At 46.2% G+C, this 13,617-nt stretch overlaps 1 protein-coding gene across 1 annotated transcript in view; it reads left to right on the top strand.

The window, feature by feature from the left end:
* The window catches only part of arhgap46b (Rho GTPase activating protein 46b), a 92,422-nt gene that overhangs the window by 13,408 nt on the left and 65,397 nt on the right, over window positions 1-13,617 (top strand). The window lies entirely within an intron of this gene.

The following is a 13,617-nucleotide window of genomic DNA, read 5'->3' as shown; positions in this document are numbered from 1 at the left end:
AAAGGAGAAGGCCAGTGGAAATGAAGGATAATCTCTGCCATTGTCTGGGTTAATGAGTGCTGGGAGCTGCTGCTCAAGAATGCCCATGGTCCATCCATCCATGCTTTTATTTAATGGATCCCAGACTAAGGGCTGGGAAAATCCACTAAGAAGAGGTATGATTAACCTACAGGAGAGCCTAGAGAATGAGAGATGGAGGAAGAATGGGCAATCTGAAGATGGTTGTGATCAGTGGCGATGCTCAGCAGTATCAACGTTCACCAGAGTAGCGGTAGTCACTAGGAGTGACAGGAGATGCTCTTAAGTCTTTGCTCTACAAATCTCCTTTCAGGAGGAGGGCCATTGGAACATTGGAGGACGTAGGAGTGAGCTACTCCGCACGCACACACACACACTGCCGCTACTTCAATCAAATCATGTCCCTGGGAGCTCGTTCAGGAGACTTGTAAGATCAAAGCAGCAGAATACTTTTAACTCTACAGATTAGTTTAAAAAGTATCAGGATGCAAATTACCTGCAATTAGGCCTAATTAAAAACATAACTATTATGCAAATCATGACTGTTGGGGAAATGAACAATGGGACAATTATATTCAGCAAACAGAAAAACAACGGAAAACCTCATTTTACGAATTAAACTTCATTGCCAGTAACAGAATAAAATTGCGGCATTGACTGGTGTTCACAGTATGCGTGCACACAGACTAGAGGTCGACCGATTATGATTTTTCAACGCCGATACCAATACCGATTATTGGAGGACCAAAAAAGCCGATACCGATTAATCGGACAATTTTTTTGTTGTTGTTGTAATAGTGACAATTACAACAATACTAAATTAACACTTATTTTAACTTAATATAATACATCAATAAAATCAATTTAGCCTCAAATAAATAATGAAACATGTTCAATTTGGTTTAAATAATCTAAAAACAAAGTGTTGGAGAAGAAAGCAAAAGTGCAATATGTGCTATGTAAGAAAGCTAACGTTTAAGTTCCTTACTCAGAACATGAGAACATATGAAAGCTGGTGGTTCCTTTTAACACGAGTCTTCAATATTCCCAGGTAAGAAGTTTTAGGTTGTAGTTATTATAGGAATTATAGGACTATTTCTCTCTATACAATTTGTATTTCATTAACCTTTGACTATTGGATGTTCTTATAGGCACTTTAGTATTGCCAGTGTAACAGTAGCATCCGTCCCTCTCCTCGCTCCTACCTGGGCTCGAACCAGGAACACAACGACAACAGCCACCCTCGAAGCAGCGTTACCCATGCAGAGCAAGGGGAACAACCACTCCAAGTGTAACGGCTGTCAATGTCGTTCTCCTCCTCAGACGAGGAGGAGCATGGATCGGACCAAGATGCGGAGGGATAAGTGTTCATTATTTAATGACAAAACAACAAATCACTTCAACATACAAAACAACAAACGTGACAAACCCGAAACAGTCCTGTGTGGCCCAAACGCTGACACAGGAACAAACACCCACAAAACACAAGTGAAACCCAGGCTGCCTTAGTATGATTCTCAATCAGGGACAACGATAGACACCTGTCTCTGATTGAGAATCATACCAGGCCGAACACAAAATCCCAACATAGAAATAGAAAACATAGACTGCCCACCCAAAACTCACGCCCTGACCAATAAACACATACAAAACAAGAGAAAACAGGTCAGGAACGTGACATAACCCCCCCCTTAAGGTGCGAACTCCGGGCGCACCAGCACAAAGTCTAGGGGAGGGTCTGGGTGGGCATCTGACCACGGTGGTGGCTCAGGCTCTGGGCGAGGTCCCCACCCCACCATAGTCACTCCCCGCTTCCGTATCCCCCTCCCAATGACCACCCTCCAACTAAACCCACCTAAATGAAGGGGCAGCATCGGGATAAGGGGCAGCACCGGGATAAGGGGCAGCAGCTCCGGGATAAGGGGCAGCAGCTCCGGGCTGAGGGACGGCAGCTCCGGGCTGAGGGACGGCAGCTCCGGGCTGAGGGACTCTGGCAGGTCCTGGCTGAGGGACTCTGGCAGGTCCTGGCTGAGGGACTCTGGCAGGTCCTGGCTGAGGGACTCTGGCAGGTCCTGGCTGAGGGACTCTGGCAGGTCCTGGCTGGACGGCTCTGGCAGGTCCTGGCTGGCGGCTGGCTCTGGCGGATCCTGGCTGGCGGAAGGCTCTGGCGGATCCTGGCTGGCGGAAGGCTCTGGCGGATCCTGGCTGGCGGAAGGCTCTGGTGGATCCTGGCTGGCGGAAGGCTCTGGCGGATCCTGGCTGGCTGGCTCCGGCAGCTCCTGACTGGCTGGCAGCTCCTGGCTGGACGGCTCTGGCTGGTCCTGGCTGGACGGCTCTGGCTGGTCCTGGCTGGACGGCTCTGGCTGGTCCTGGCTGGACGGCTCTGGCTGGTCCTGGCTGGACGGCTCTGGCTGGTCCTGGCTGGACGGCTCTGGCTGGTCCTGGCTGGGCGGCACTGGCTGGTCCTGGCTGGACGGCTCTGAAGGCTCGGGACAGACGGGCAGCGCTGGGCAGGCAGACAGTTCAGACCACGCTGGGCAGGCAAGCAGCGCAGGCGGCGTTGGGCAGACGGCCGACTCTGACCTGCTGAGGCGCACAGTAGGCCTGGTGCGTGGTGCCGGAACTGGAGGCACTGGGCTGGAGACACGCACCACAGGGAGAGTGCGTGGAGGAGGAACAGGGCTCTGGAAACGCACTGGAAGCCTGGTGCGTGGTGTCGGCACTGATGGTACTGGGCTGGGGTGGGAAGGTGGCGCCGGATATACCGGACCGTGAAGGAGGACACGCGCTCTTGAGCACCGAGCCTCCCCAACCCTACCAGGTTGAATGGTCCCCGTAGCCCTGCCAGTGCGACGAGGTGGAATAGCCCGCACTGGGCTATGCAGGCGAACCGGGGACACCACCTGTAAGGCTGGTGCCATGTACGCCGGCCCGAGGAGACGTACTGGAGGCCAGATACGTTGGGCCGGCTTCATGGCATCCGGCTCGATGCCCAACCTAGCCCTACCAGTGCGGCAAGGTGGAATAGCCCGCACTGGGCTAAGCACGCGTACTGGGGACACCGTGCGCTTTACCGCATAACACGGTGTCTGACCAGTACGACGCCCTCTCACTCCACGGTAAGCCCGGGGAGTTGGCTCAGGTATCCAACCCGGCTTCGCCACACTCCCCTTTAGCCCCCCCCCAAGAAATTTTTGGGTGAGCCTCTCGGGCTTCCAGCCGCTCTGCCTTGCTTTTGCCTCATAAAACCTCCTCTCCGCTTTCGCTGCCTCCAGCTCCGCTTTGGGACGGCGATATTCCCCTGGCTGAGTCCAGGGTCCTTTGCCGTCCAGGATCTCCTCCCATGTCCATTCCTCTTCTCTCCATTGCTTTTGTTCTTGCCGTCCTTCTCCAATCCGCTTGGTCCTGGTTTGGTGGGTGTTTCTGTAGCTGTGGATTTCGGGAGTGGTGTATTGTATTGTATACTGGGTTTGTCTCCCGTATTAGTAGACAGGTGTTTATGACACCCAGTAAGTCCGTGTTGGACATTTTGGTTTGCCGGTTGGGAATTAAAAATCACCGCATTGAAGCTCTGCTGTTCCTGCGTCTGATTTCACACCCCCCGACACCCAGGTCGTTACACCAAGTCTCAGAGCGAGTGACGTTTGAAACGCTATTAGCGCGCACCCCGCTAACTAGCTAGCCATTTCACATCGGTTACACCAGCCTAATCTCAGGAGTTGATAGGCTTGAAGTCATAAACAGCGCAATGCTTGAAGCACAACGAAGAGCTGCTGGCAAAACGCACTAAAGTGCTGTTTGAATGAATGCTTACGAGCCTGCTGCTGCCTACCACCGCTCAGTCAGACTGCTCTATCAAATCATAGACTTAGTTATAACATAATAACACACAGAAATACGACATTAATATGGTCGAATCCGGAAACTATCATCTCGAAAACAAGACGTTTATTCTTTCAGTGAAATACGGAACCGTTCCATATTTTATCTATCCATAAGTCTAAATATTCCTATTACATTGCACATCCTTCAATGTTATGTCATAATTACGTCAAATTCTGGCAAATTAGGCGGCCCAAACTGTTGCATATACACTGACTCTGCGTGCAATGAACGCAAGAGAAGTGACACAATTTCACCTGGTTAATATTGCCTGCTAACCTGGATTTCTTTTAGCAAAATATGCAGGTTTAAAAATATATACTTGTGTATTGATTTTAAGAAAGGCATTGATGTTTATGGTTAAGTACATATTGGAGCAATGACAGTCATTGATTGATTGTTTTTTATAAGATAAGTTTAATGCTAGCTAGCAACTTACCTTGGCTTACTGCATTCGCGTAACAGGCAGGCTCCTCGTGGAGTGCAATGTAATCAGGTGGTTAGAGCGTTGGACTAGTTAACTGTAAGGTTGCAAGATTGAATCCCCCGAGCTGACAAGGTAAAAATCTGTCGTTCTGCCCCTGAACGAGGCAGTTAACCCACCGTTCCTAGGCCGTCATTGAAAATAAGAATGTGTTCTTAACTGACTTGCCTAGTTAAATAAAGATAAAATAAAGGTGTAAAAAAAAATATACCAATTTCCGATTGTTATGAAACCTTGAAATCGGCCCTAATTAATCGGCCATTCCGATTAATTGGTCGAACTCTAACACAGACAGACTTATAGTTGTGTGTGTGTTGGAGGGTGTTGGTGTGATGTGGGGGGTCTTTAAAGAGCAGAGCAAAGAGGAGGTAACTTTAGCTGTTTGGAACAGATGAGCTGGCTGTGTCCAGTCAGTCAGCCAATGGGTTTGTGGTGATAGGATCACTGGCACCAGCAGCTCTCAGACCACTGGAAACCTGCCAGGATCTCTCTCTCTCTCTCTCTCTCTCTCTCTCTCTCTCTCTCTCTATAGAACAGACACCATGAGGACATTCACCCTTACCCGTCACTCCCTTTATATACCTAACCACCCCCACCCTTTTCTCTTTAGTGTCTGCTATTTGTATTTGTATGTATTATGGATCCCCATTAGGTGCTGCCAAGACAGCAGCTACTCTTCCTGGGGTCCAGCAACATTAACTTCTACTTGCACACAATCCCGGATCCGGGAGCACCCCCATCAGTAAAAAAGCTGACTAGCATAGCCTAGCATAGCGTCACAAGTAAATACTAGCATCTAAATATCATTAAATCACAAGTCCAAGACACCAGATGAAAGATACACATCTTGTGAATCCAGCCATCATTTCTGATTTTTAAAATGTTTTACAGGGAAGACACAATATGTATTTCTATTAGCTAACCACGATAGCAAAAGACACAACTTTTTTTTCCCGCCATTTTTTTCCTGCATAGGTAGCTATCCCAATTTCGACCAAATAAAGATATAAATAGCCACTAACCAAGAAACAACTTCATCAGATGACAGTCTGATAACATATTTATTGTATAGCATATGTTTTGTTAGAAAAATGTGCATATTTCAGGTATAAATCATAGTTTTACATTGCAGCCACCATCACAACTCTCACCAAAGCAACTAGAATAACTACAGAGACCAACGTGAATTACCTAAATACTCATCATAAAACATTTATGAAAAATACACAGCGTACAGCAAATGAAAGACAAAGATCTTGTGAATCCAGACAATATTTAAGATTTTTTAAGTGTTTTACAGCGAAAACACAATATAGCATTATATTAGCTTACTACAATAGCCAACCACACAACAGCATTGATTCAAGCCAGCAATAGCGATAACGAATAAACCAGCAAAAGATATTAATTTTTTCACTAACCTTCTCAAACTTCTTCAGATGACAGTCCTATAACATCATATTACACAATACATATAGAGTTTGTTCGGAAATGTGCATATTTAGCGGCACAAATCGTGGTTATACAATGAGAATAGTAGCCAAGCTGCCAACAAAATGTCGGGAGAAATCTTGGGAGAGGCACCTAATCTAATCATTAACTAATCATAAACTTGACAAAAAAATACAGGTTGGACAGCAAATGAAAGATACATTAGTTCTTAATGCAACCGCTGTGTTAGATTTTTAAAATTAACGTTACTACAACATACAGCGTGCGTTAAAGCGAGACCGCACCGGAATATGAGTTTTACATTTTTCAACAGAACAACGAATTAACATCATAAATAGTTCTTACTTTTTGATGAGCTTTCATCAGAATCTTGGGCAAGTTGTCCTTTGTCCAGAAGAATCGTTGCTCGGTTGTAGATTGTCGCCTTCAACTTTGGAATTAGCAGTAAACATTAGCCATGTGGCGAAGACGTGCCCAACTCACTATAACGCAGCACAAAGAAAATTCCGAAAATCGCAATATACTGATATAAAATGATATAACTCGGTTTAAAATATCTACATTATGACGTTTTTAACACCTATATCGAATAAAATCAGAGCCGGATATATCTAAGGCCTATAACGGGAGCTTTCCAGAACGCCATCCTGAGGTCTGTCTTGCGCCATGGCGAATGTTGAAAAGAGTGCACCCCCGGTTCCAAGAGCCCTTATATGGCCTCAGATCTGCCTAGCAACTCCATTCCAATTCTCACTATTTGCTGACATCTAGGGGAAGGCGTATGCAGTGCATGTCGACCAATAGAAGACATGCAAATTAATAAACTGACCCTAGAACAGCCTGCCTGATTTCAGATTTCTCACTTCCTCACAGGAAGTTTGCTCCAACTTGAGTTCTGTTTTACTCACAGATATAATTCAAACGGTTTTTAGAAACTAGAGAGTGTTTTCTATCCAATAGTAATAATAATATGCATATTGTACGAGCAAGAATTGAGTACGAGGCAGTTTAATTTGGGAACGAAATTTTTACAAAGTGAAAACAGCACCCCCTATTGAGAAAAGGTTTTAAGGCAGTTGTATACCATTTTAAAAACATTACAATACATTTCACAACAGATTAAGTGTGTGCCCTCAGGCCACTACTCTACTACCACATATCTACAACACAAAATCCATGTGTACATGTGTTTAGAGTGCATATGTTATCATGTGCCTGTGTGTGTGTGTCTCTTCACAGTCCCGCTGTTCCATAAGGTGTTTTTTTCTCCGTTTTTTTAATTAGATTTTACTGCTTGCCTCAGTTACTTGATATGGAATAGAGTTACATGTAGTCATGGCTCTATGTAGTACTGTGCGCCTCCCGTAGTCTGTTCTGGACTTGGGGACTGTGAAGAGACCTCTGGTGGCATGTCTTGTGGGGTGTGCATGGGTGTCAGAGCTGGGTGCTAGTAGTTTAAATGGACAGCTCGCTGCATTCAACATGTCAACCCTTCTGACAAATACAAGTAGTGATGAAGTCGATCTCTCCTCTACTTTGAGCCAGGAGATTGGCATGTACATTTGAGGGCCAGCCGTGCTGCTGGGCCAATTGTAATTTTCTTAAGTCCCTCTTTGTGGCAGCTGACCACACAACTGGACAGTAGTCCAGGTGCGACAAAACAATGGCCTGTAGGACCTGCCTTGTTGATAGCATTGTTAAGAAGGCTGAAGATCGCTTTATTTTGGACAGACCTCTCCCATCTTAGTTACTGTTGCATCAATATGTTTGGGCAATGACAGTTTACAATCCAGGTTTACTCCAAGCAATTTAGTCACCTCAACTTTCTCAATTTCCACATTATGCCTTACAATATTTAGTTGAGATTTAGGGTTTAGCGAATGCTTTTAGTTTTTGAAATGTTTAGTACTAACTTATTAGTTAGTGATTTTACTTGCTGTGGTAGCTGACGTGTATAGTGTGGAGTCATCAGCATACATAGACACACAGGCTTTACTCAGAGCCAGAGGCAGGTCATTAGTAAAAATTGAAAAAAGTAATGGGCCTAGACAGCTGCCCTGGGGAGTTCCTGATTTTACCTGGAGTATGTTGGAGAGGTTTCCATTAAAGAACACGCTCTGTGTTCTGTTAAACAGGTAACTCTCGATCCACAATATAGCAGGGGATGTAGGGGATGCCACAACACATACATTTTTTCCAGCAGCTGATTATGATCAATAATGTAAAAAGCTGCACTGAAGTCGAACAAAAAAGCTCCCACAATCTTTTTATTATCAATTTCTCTCAGCCAATCATGTCATTTGTGTAAGTGTCGTACATGTTGAATGCCCTTCCATGTAAGTGTGCTGAAAATCTGTTGTTAATTTGTTTACTGTGAAATAGCATTAATTCTGGTCAAACATAATTTTTTCCAAAAGTTTACTTAGGATTGGTAACAAGCTGATTGGTCGACTGTTTGAGCCAGTAAAGGGTGCTTTGCTGTTCTTGGGTAGAGGAATGACTTTTGCTCACACTTTCCTGTAGGCTTAGATTGAATAGATGACAAATAGGAGTGGCAATATAGTCCGCTATCATCCTCAGTCATTTTACATCCAAGTTGTCAGACCCAGGTGGCTTGTCATTGTTGATTGACTATAATCATTTTCCCACCGCTTCCACACTCACTTTACAGAATTCAAAATTACTGTGCTTGTCTTTCATAATTTGGTCAGTTATGCATGTGTAGATTCAGACGTTTGTTAATCTTGCCAATTCAAAAATCATTAAAGTAGTTGGCAATATCAGTGGGTTTTGTGATGAATGAGCCATCTGATACAATGAATGATGGAGCCGAGTTTGCCTTTTTGCCCAAAATGTCATTGAAGGTGCTCCAAAGCTTTTTACTATCATTATTTATGTATCTTTTATGTCTTTGTTTCATAGTATAGTTTCTGCTTCTTTTTGTTCAGTTCAGTCACATGATTTCTAAATTTACAGTACGTTTGCCAATCGGCTGTGCAGTCAGACTTATTTGCCATTCCTTTTGCCTCATCCCGCTCAACCATACCGTTTTAAAATCCTCATCAATCCACGGGGATTTAACAGTTTTTACAGTCACTTACTTAATGGGTGCGTGCTTATTAGTAACTGGAATAAGCAATTTCATAAATGTGTCAAGTGCAGCGTCTGGTTGCTGCTCATTACACACCACCGTCCAGCAAATATATTTGACATTTTCAACATAGGAATCAAGACAAAACTTGACCACTTATACACGATATTAGGCTTATAAATGCTATTTATATATTCATATCCACATATCCTCCTGTTAGTGTCTCCTCTCCAAACTCAGCAGCAGCAAACAACCTGTGGGAATGTGTGCACGGTGGAGAGTATGTCGAGGCCATACGCATCTATCTCTGTGTGTTTTGTTGAGTAAAGACCCTGTAGAGGTAAGCAGAGTAACAGAAGTAAGAGAGGGGGGGGGGGAGAAGGAGAGAGGGGGGTGGGGGGCAGAGAGAGAGAGAGATTGACAGCGTTTATAAGCCTGTTTTCTGTCCACCTCTTTGAGGAGAAAGCCTCTTTCAGGTCTCCCACCTCATCCTCAGACCCCAGGGTCACAATGGAGTGTTGAGTTAACTGAACACACAGGGAGACCATCACAGAGTAGAAGAAAAGACCCATTATAGTTGTCAGGGCTCCTAGTTATGTGCACACACACACCGCTGCCTGGTCCTGACAGAGTGTGTAGACACACGGCTGGCGTCAAGGCTGCCGGGTGCTGGGTCCTGACTAAGTAAACACACAGGCAGTGTTCTGGGGGCGTAAGTGGCTGTGGTGACCAAATGCCACGGCTCTCACAGATGGTACGCCGTCTATTTACCCTCTCAGCGCTGCCACAAACACACAGAGGGCAAGAGAGAGAGGGACCAACTAACAAAAGGGACAATATTGTTTTTCACCCCCCTGCTTCCACCATTTAAATGAATGCTTTCCTCGCCTCCCATACCATCTCCTCCTCATCCTTCCCCTCCTCTCTACTGTTTCTCTTTCATTGTTCTTCTTTTCTGTTTTCAGTGCCCCCCTGTGGGTCATGTCTTTTATTTCTACCCCCTCTAAGCGTCCTCAGAACAGAACTGAACTGAGCGGAGTGGTTGGTTGGTAGAACATCCACAGTGTAGCTGGTCCTCTGGGCCTTACCACGGTCTGCTTTGTAGAACACTCAGTGTCTCGGGAACTGTGCTGTTATTCCACAGGGATATGAACATGTCTCAGCTCTCCGGAGCACTAGGGAATAATGTCGGAGCCGTAGGGCTAACGCTAGGCTAATTAGAAATTTTTCCCAAATGACTATTACTGGAGAATAAAGTGGCCCAGTGCTGACTCTACGTATCATGTTTGTGAGCCGGTGTGTCAGTCACATACATACAAGTGTGTTAGCATGTGTGTTTCTGTTACCATTTACCAGGGTGTGTACATTCTGAGTGTATGGATATTTAAGAGGGGCTGAAGTAGAACATGTGAATCAGATTGTTGTCTAGAGTGTAGCGTAGCTGATTATAGAGCACGTTAAAGATCTGATAGAGACTTGTGAGCATGGCTTCAGGGTGGAACCTTTAACGTGTGTGTGTGTGTGTGTGTGTGTGTGTGTGTGTGTGTGTGTGTGTGTGTGTGTGTGTGTGTGTGTGTGTGTGTGTGTGTGTGTGTGTGTGTGTGTGTGTGTGTGTGTGTGATAGATGTCTCCAGAAGAGTGATGAGCTAGGGGGCTCATCCTTGGTATTAGAAGTACATAGTAAGAGGGTGCCATATTTCTCCAGCCAGGAATGACTAAATGTTTTGGCAGATTTAGCGCTGGCTCTCAAATCTCTGGTTCTCTTTCAGTGAAGAAAGGAAAGTGAGCCTCTGGAACAGGCTAGGACGGCAGAAAGACGACACATGGGTGTGCTGCTATAAAAAACACATTTTCTCTGTGATTCAAAGTTTGAAACATTGCTTGCTACTTTTTTCCACTTACCTCCAGCAGAGAGAGAGAGCAGAGGAGAGAGAGAGAGAGAGAGAGAGAGAGAGAGCAGAGGAGAGAAAGAGCAGAGAGAGAGAGCAGAGGAGAGAAAGAGAAAGCTGATGCAGGTGGGATTGAACCTGCAGATTTTTGGCAATCCACCACTTGATACATCCCCTTGTCTCTGTGTCTCTCTCTCTCTCTCTCTCTCCCTCCCTCCCTCTCTCCCTCTCCCCTTAATACACAAACAGACACAGCAGCAGAGGTTGCTTGGGGACATAGTGCTTCCCATCCAAGTCATGTACAGGATCCGTCAGGGTTAATTCATTCTCCATGCATCCAGAAAAGGTCACAACCTGACTGATGCATTCTGCCCTGCCTCGTGTATACGCACACAGCCTGAAAACACACATATCCACTTGCACGAACACACTGAATGGCAAAGACAGGTGTTCTTGTCCATTTATCTGACATCACAAGAAGAAAGGAAGCATAGTTTTGGCTCCCATTTCAGAGAGACTTTCCCTTTTAACCCATTGAGAGAGACAGGGCAAACAGGGGGGAGGAGGGAGAGAAAGAGAGAAGGAGAGAGAGAGGAGGGGGGGCATTGAAGATCAGTCCTCAACTCTGTATGAGGCTCAACTGAGGGTAATGGGCTTGTTTCATTTGGTTTCTGCATCACATCAGTCAGTTTAGACAGCAGCACCCTACAGTGATCAGACACAGATCCCTCTCAAAGCCAAGGCTGCCGAGTCAGACGCCTCAGGGGGCATTCTGGAACACAGAGAGCGAGACCAAACAGCCAGACAGATTGTAGAGGTTCCGTGTCTCATCACACACTACCTGCACAGAGTGTACATCTTATACACTGTAAGAGGTAGACTTATTAACATGAATTGAAGTGATAGACTGAGCATTGAGCCATCAGGCCAGACAGCTGCAGTGAGAGGGTGAGATGTTTAGTTCTAGTATCCCTCTTGTCTGCCTCCTCCTCCTCCTCCACAAAGAGGGACAGCCCACACAGTACGTTGTTGGGGAAACCAGGGGGGTGGTTAGCGAGAGAGGACCAAACGGCTGTTGATTTGATCCCCTCTCAGATCTGAACCACAGCCGGTGTGCCCTGGAGCACAACACTCAAGACGACCCACCACGTCAGTAGCACAGCCCTGCATTCAGACAGACAGCATTAGCCCCTTGGCTCTGGGTGGCAGAGAAGCCTCTGTGTTGATTCCTGTGTGAGGTGCTGGATGGGGAAGACAGGGTGCAGAATGCCAGGAGAAGTACTGCTGGGAGGGAGCGGGCCCTGGCCTGGCCTGGCTGGGACACACTCAGATACACTGGTTCTGTTGGCTTTGGGCAGGACAGTGGATAGTATGCTGGGCAGAGTTTAGAAATGGGTCATTATTACTGGGAGATGGAAGCCTCTGAGGAGAAGGACGGTGTGTCTGTAGGGACTGGATATGAGTAACAACTTGATGTAAACACACACAACCAAAGGAGCGTTATTTATTTATTTTATTTAACTAGGCAAGTCAGTTAAGAAAAATGTGTTATTTACAATGACGGCCTACCCCGGGCCAAACCCTAACCCGGACGACGCTGGGCCAATTGTGCGCCGGCCTATGGGACTCCCAATCACAGCCGGTTGTGATACATCCTGGAATCGAACCAGGGTCCGTAGGGACACCTCTAGCACTGAGATGCAGTGTCTTAGACCGCTGCGCCACTCGGGGGCCGGAGAAGGACCTCTGTCTATAACTACTGCTACAGTATTTCGGGTCAAATATTCACATACACACACGTAATAAAAACATGCGTTGATGTCAGCTGGAATGTCGTCCAAAGTGTGAGTTCTGTGGGCGTGTTTCAGGTAGGACTCACCTCTGAACGTCTCTTCTGGGCTGCTGTCTCTCTAAGGCGCTGCCTGGCTTACTCTTTGTGAGGCTCTAGTTTGGTCTGCTGGAAAAAGTGGTCTGTCTGTCTGTGTGTGTGTGTGTGTGTGTGTGTGTGTGTGTGTGTGTGTGTGTGTGTGTGTGTGTGTGTGTGTGTGTGTGTGTGTGTGTGTGTGTGTGTGTGTGTGTGTGTGTGTGTGTGTGTGTGTGTGTGTGTCACTAAACAGCAGCAGCGGTATTGGCATCGTGGCAGGACTTTGACCCCTGACCTTGAGGAGATAATCCCTGCTATAACCGCCATCGTCATGGTTACTCTGGCCGATGTTTTAACCCCATCTAAACACTGAAACATAAACCCTATCCATGACTGCCTTTTATAGCGCATGGATTTCCAACAATTATACACAGGTCATATCTTCCATAGCAGGCGTGTGTATATATATAGGCCATGATGGACTCAGAGAAATGGAAATTGGCATGTAGTTTGGCCCCGGGAGATTTGGTTGGCTACTGGTTTTATTCCATGAGCTCTACCCCCAACAATAACAACCGTATTCTACATAGACGTAGTGCAAAGACAATACATCATTAAGGCTGCTGCTCCGCCTGGCCGGTAAACATCCTGCTACAGTACTGAGTGTGCTGAGGCCGATAGTGACAGATCTCATATTTAGAACAAGGCCATAAGATCCTTTGCTTTTGAACACACCATTATGGAGAGAGAGAGACGGGGGAGAGAGAGAGACGGGGGAGAGAGAGAGACGGGAGAGAGAGAGACGGGAGAGAGAGAGACGGGAGAGAGAGAGAGACGGGAGAGAGAGAGAGAGAGACGGGGGAGAGAGAGAGAGAGAGAGAGGAGTTGGGAGACAGACAGGAATGCCTTAGAAACTTGGAATCAGTCCTCTGGCTTG

Source organism: Salvelinus namaycush, chromosome 14 (genome assembly GCF_016432855.1).
Source record: "Salvelinus namaycush isolate Seneca chromosome 14, SaNama_1.0, whole genome shotgun sequence".
Taxonomy (NCBI): domain Eukaryota; kingdom Metazoa; phylum Chordata; class Actinopteri; order Salmoniformes; family Salmonidae; genus Salvelinus; species Salvelinus namaycush.
The sequence above is the reverse complement of the archived record's forward strand: the minus strand, read 5'-3'. Positions and strand labels throughout refer to the sequence as shown.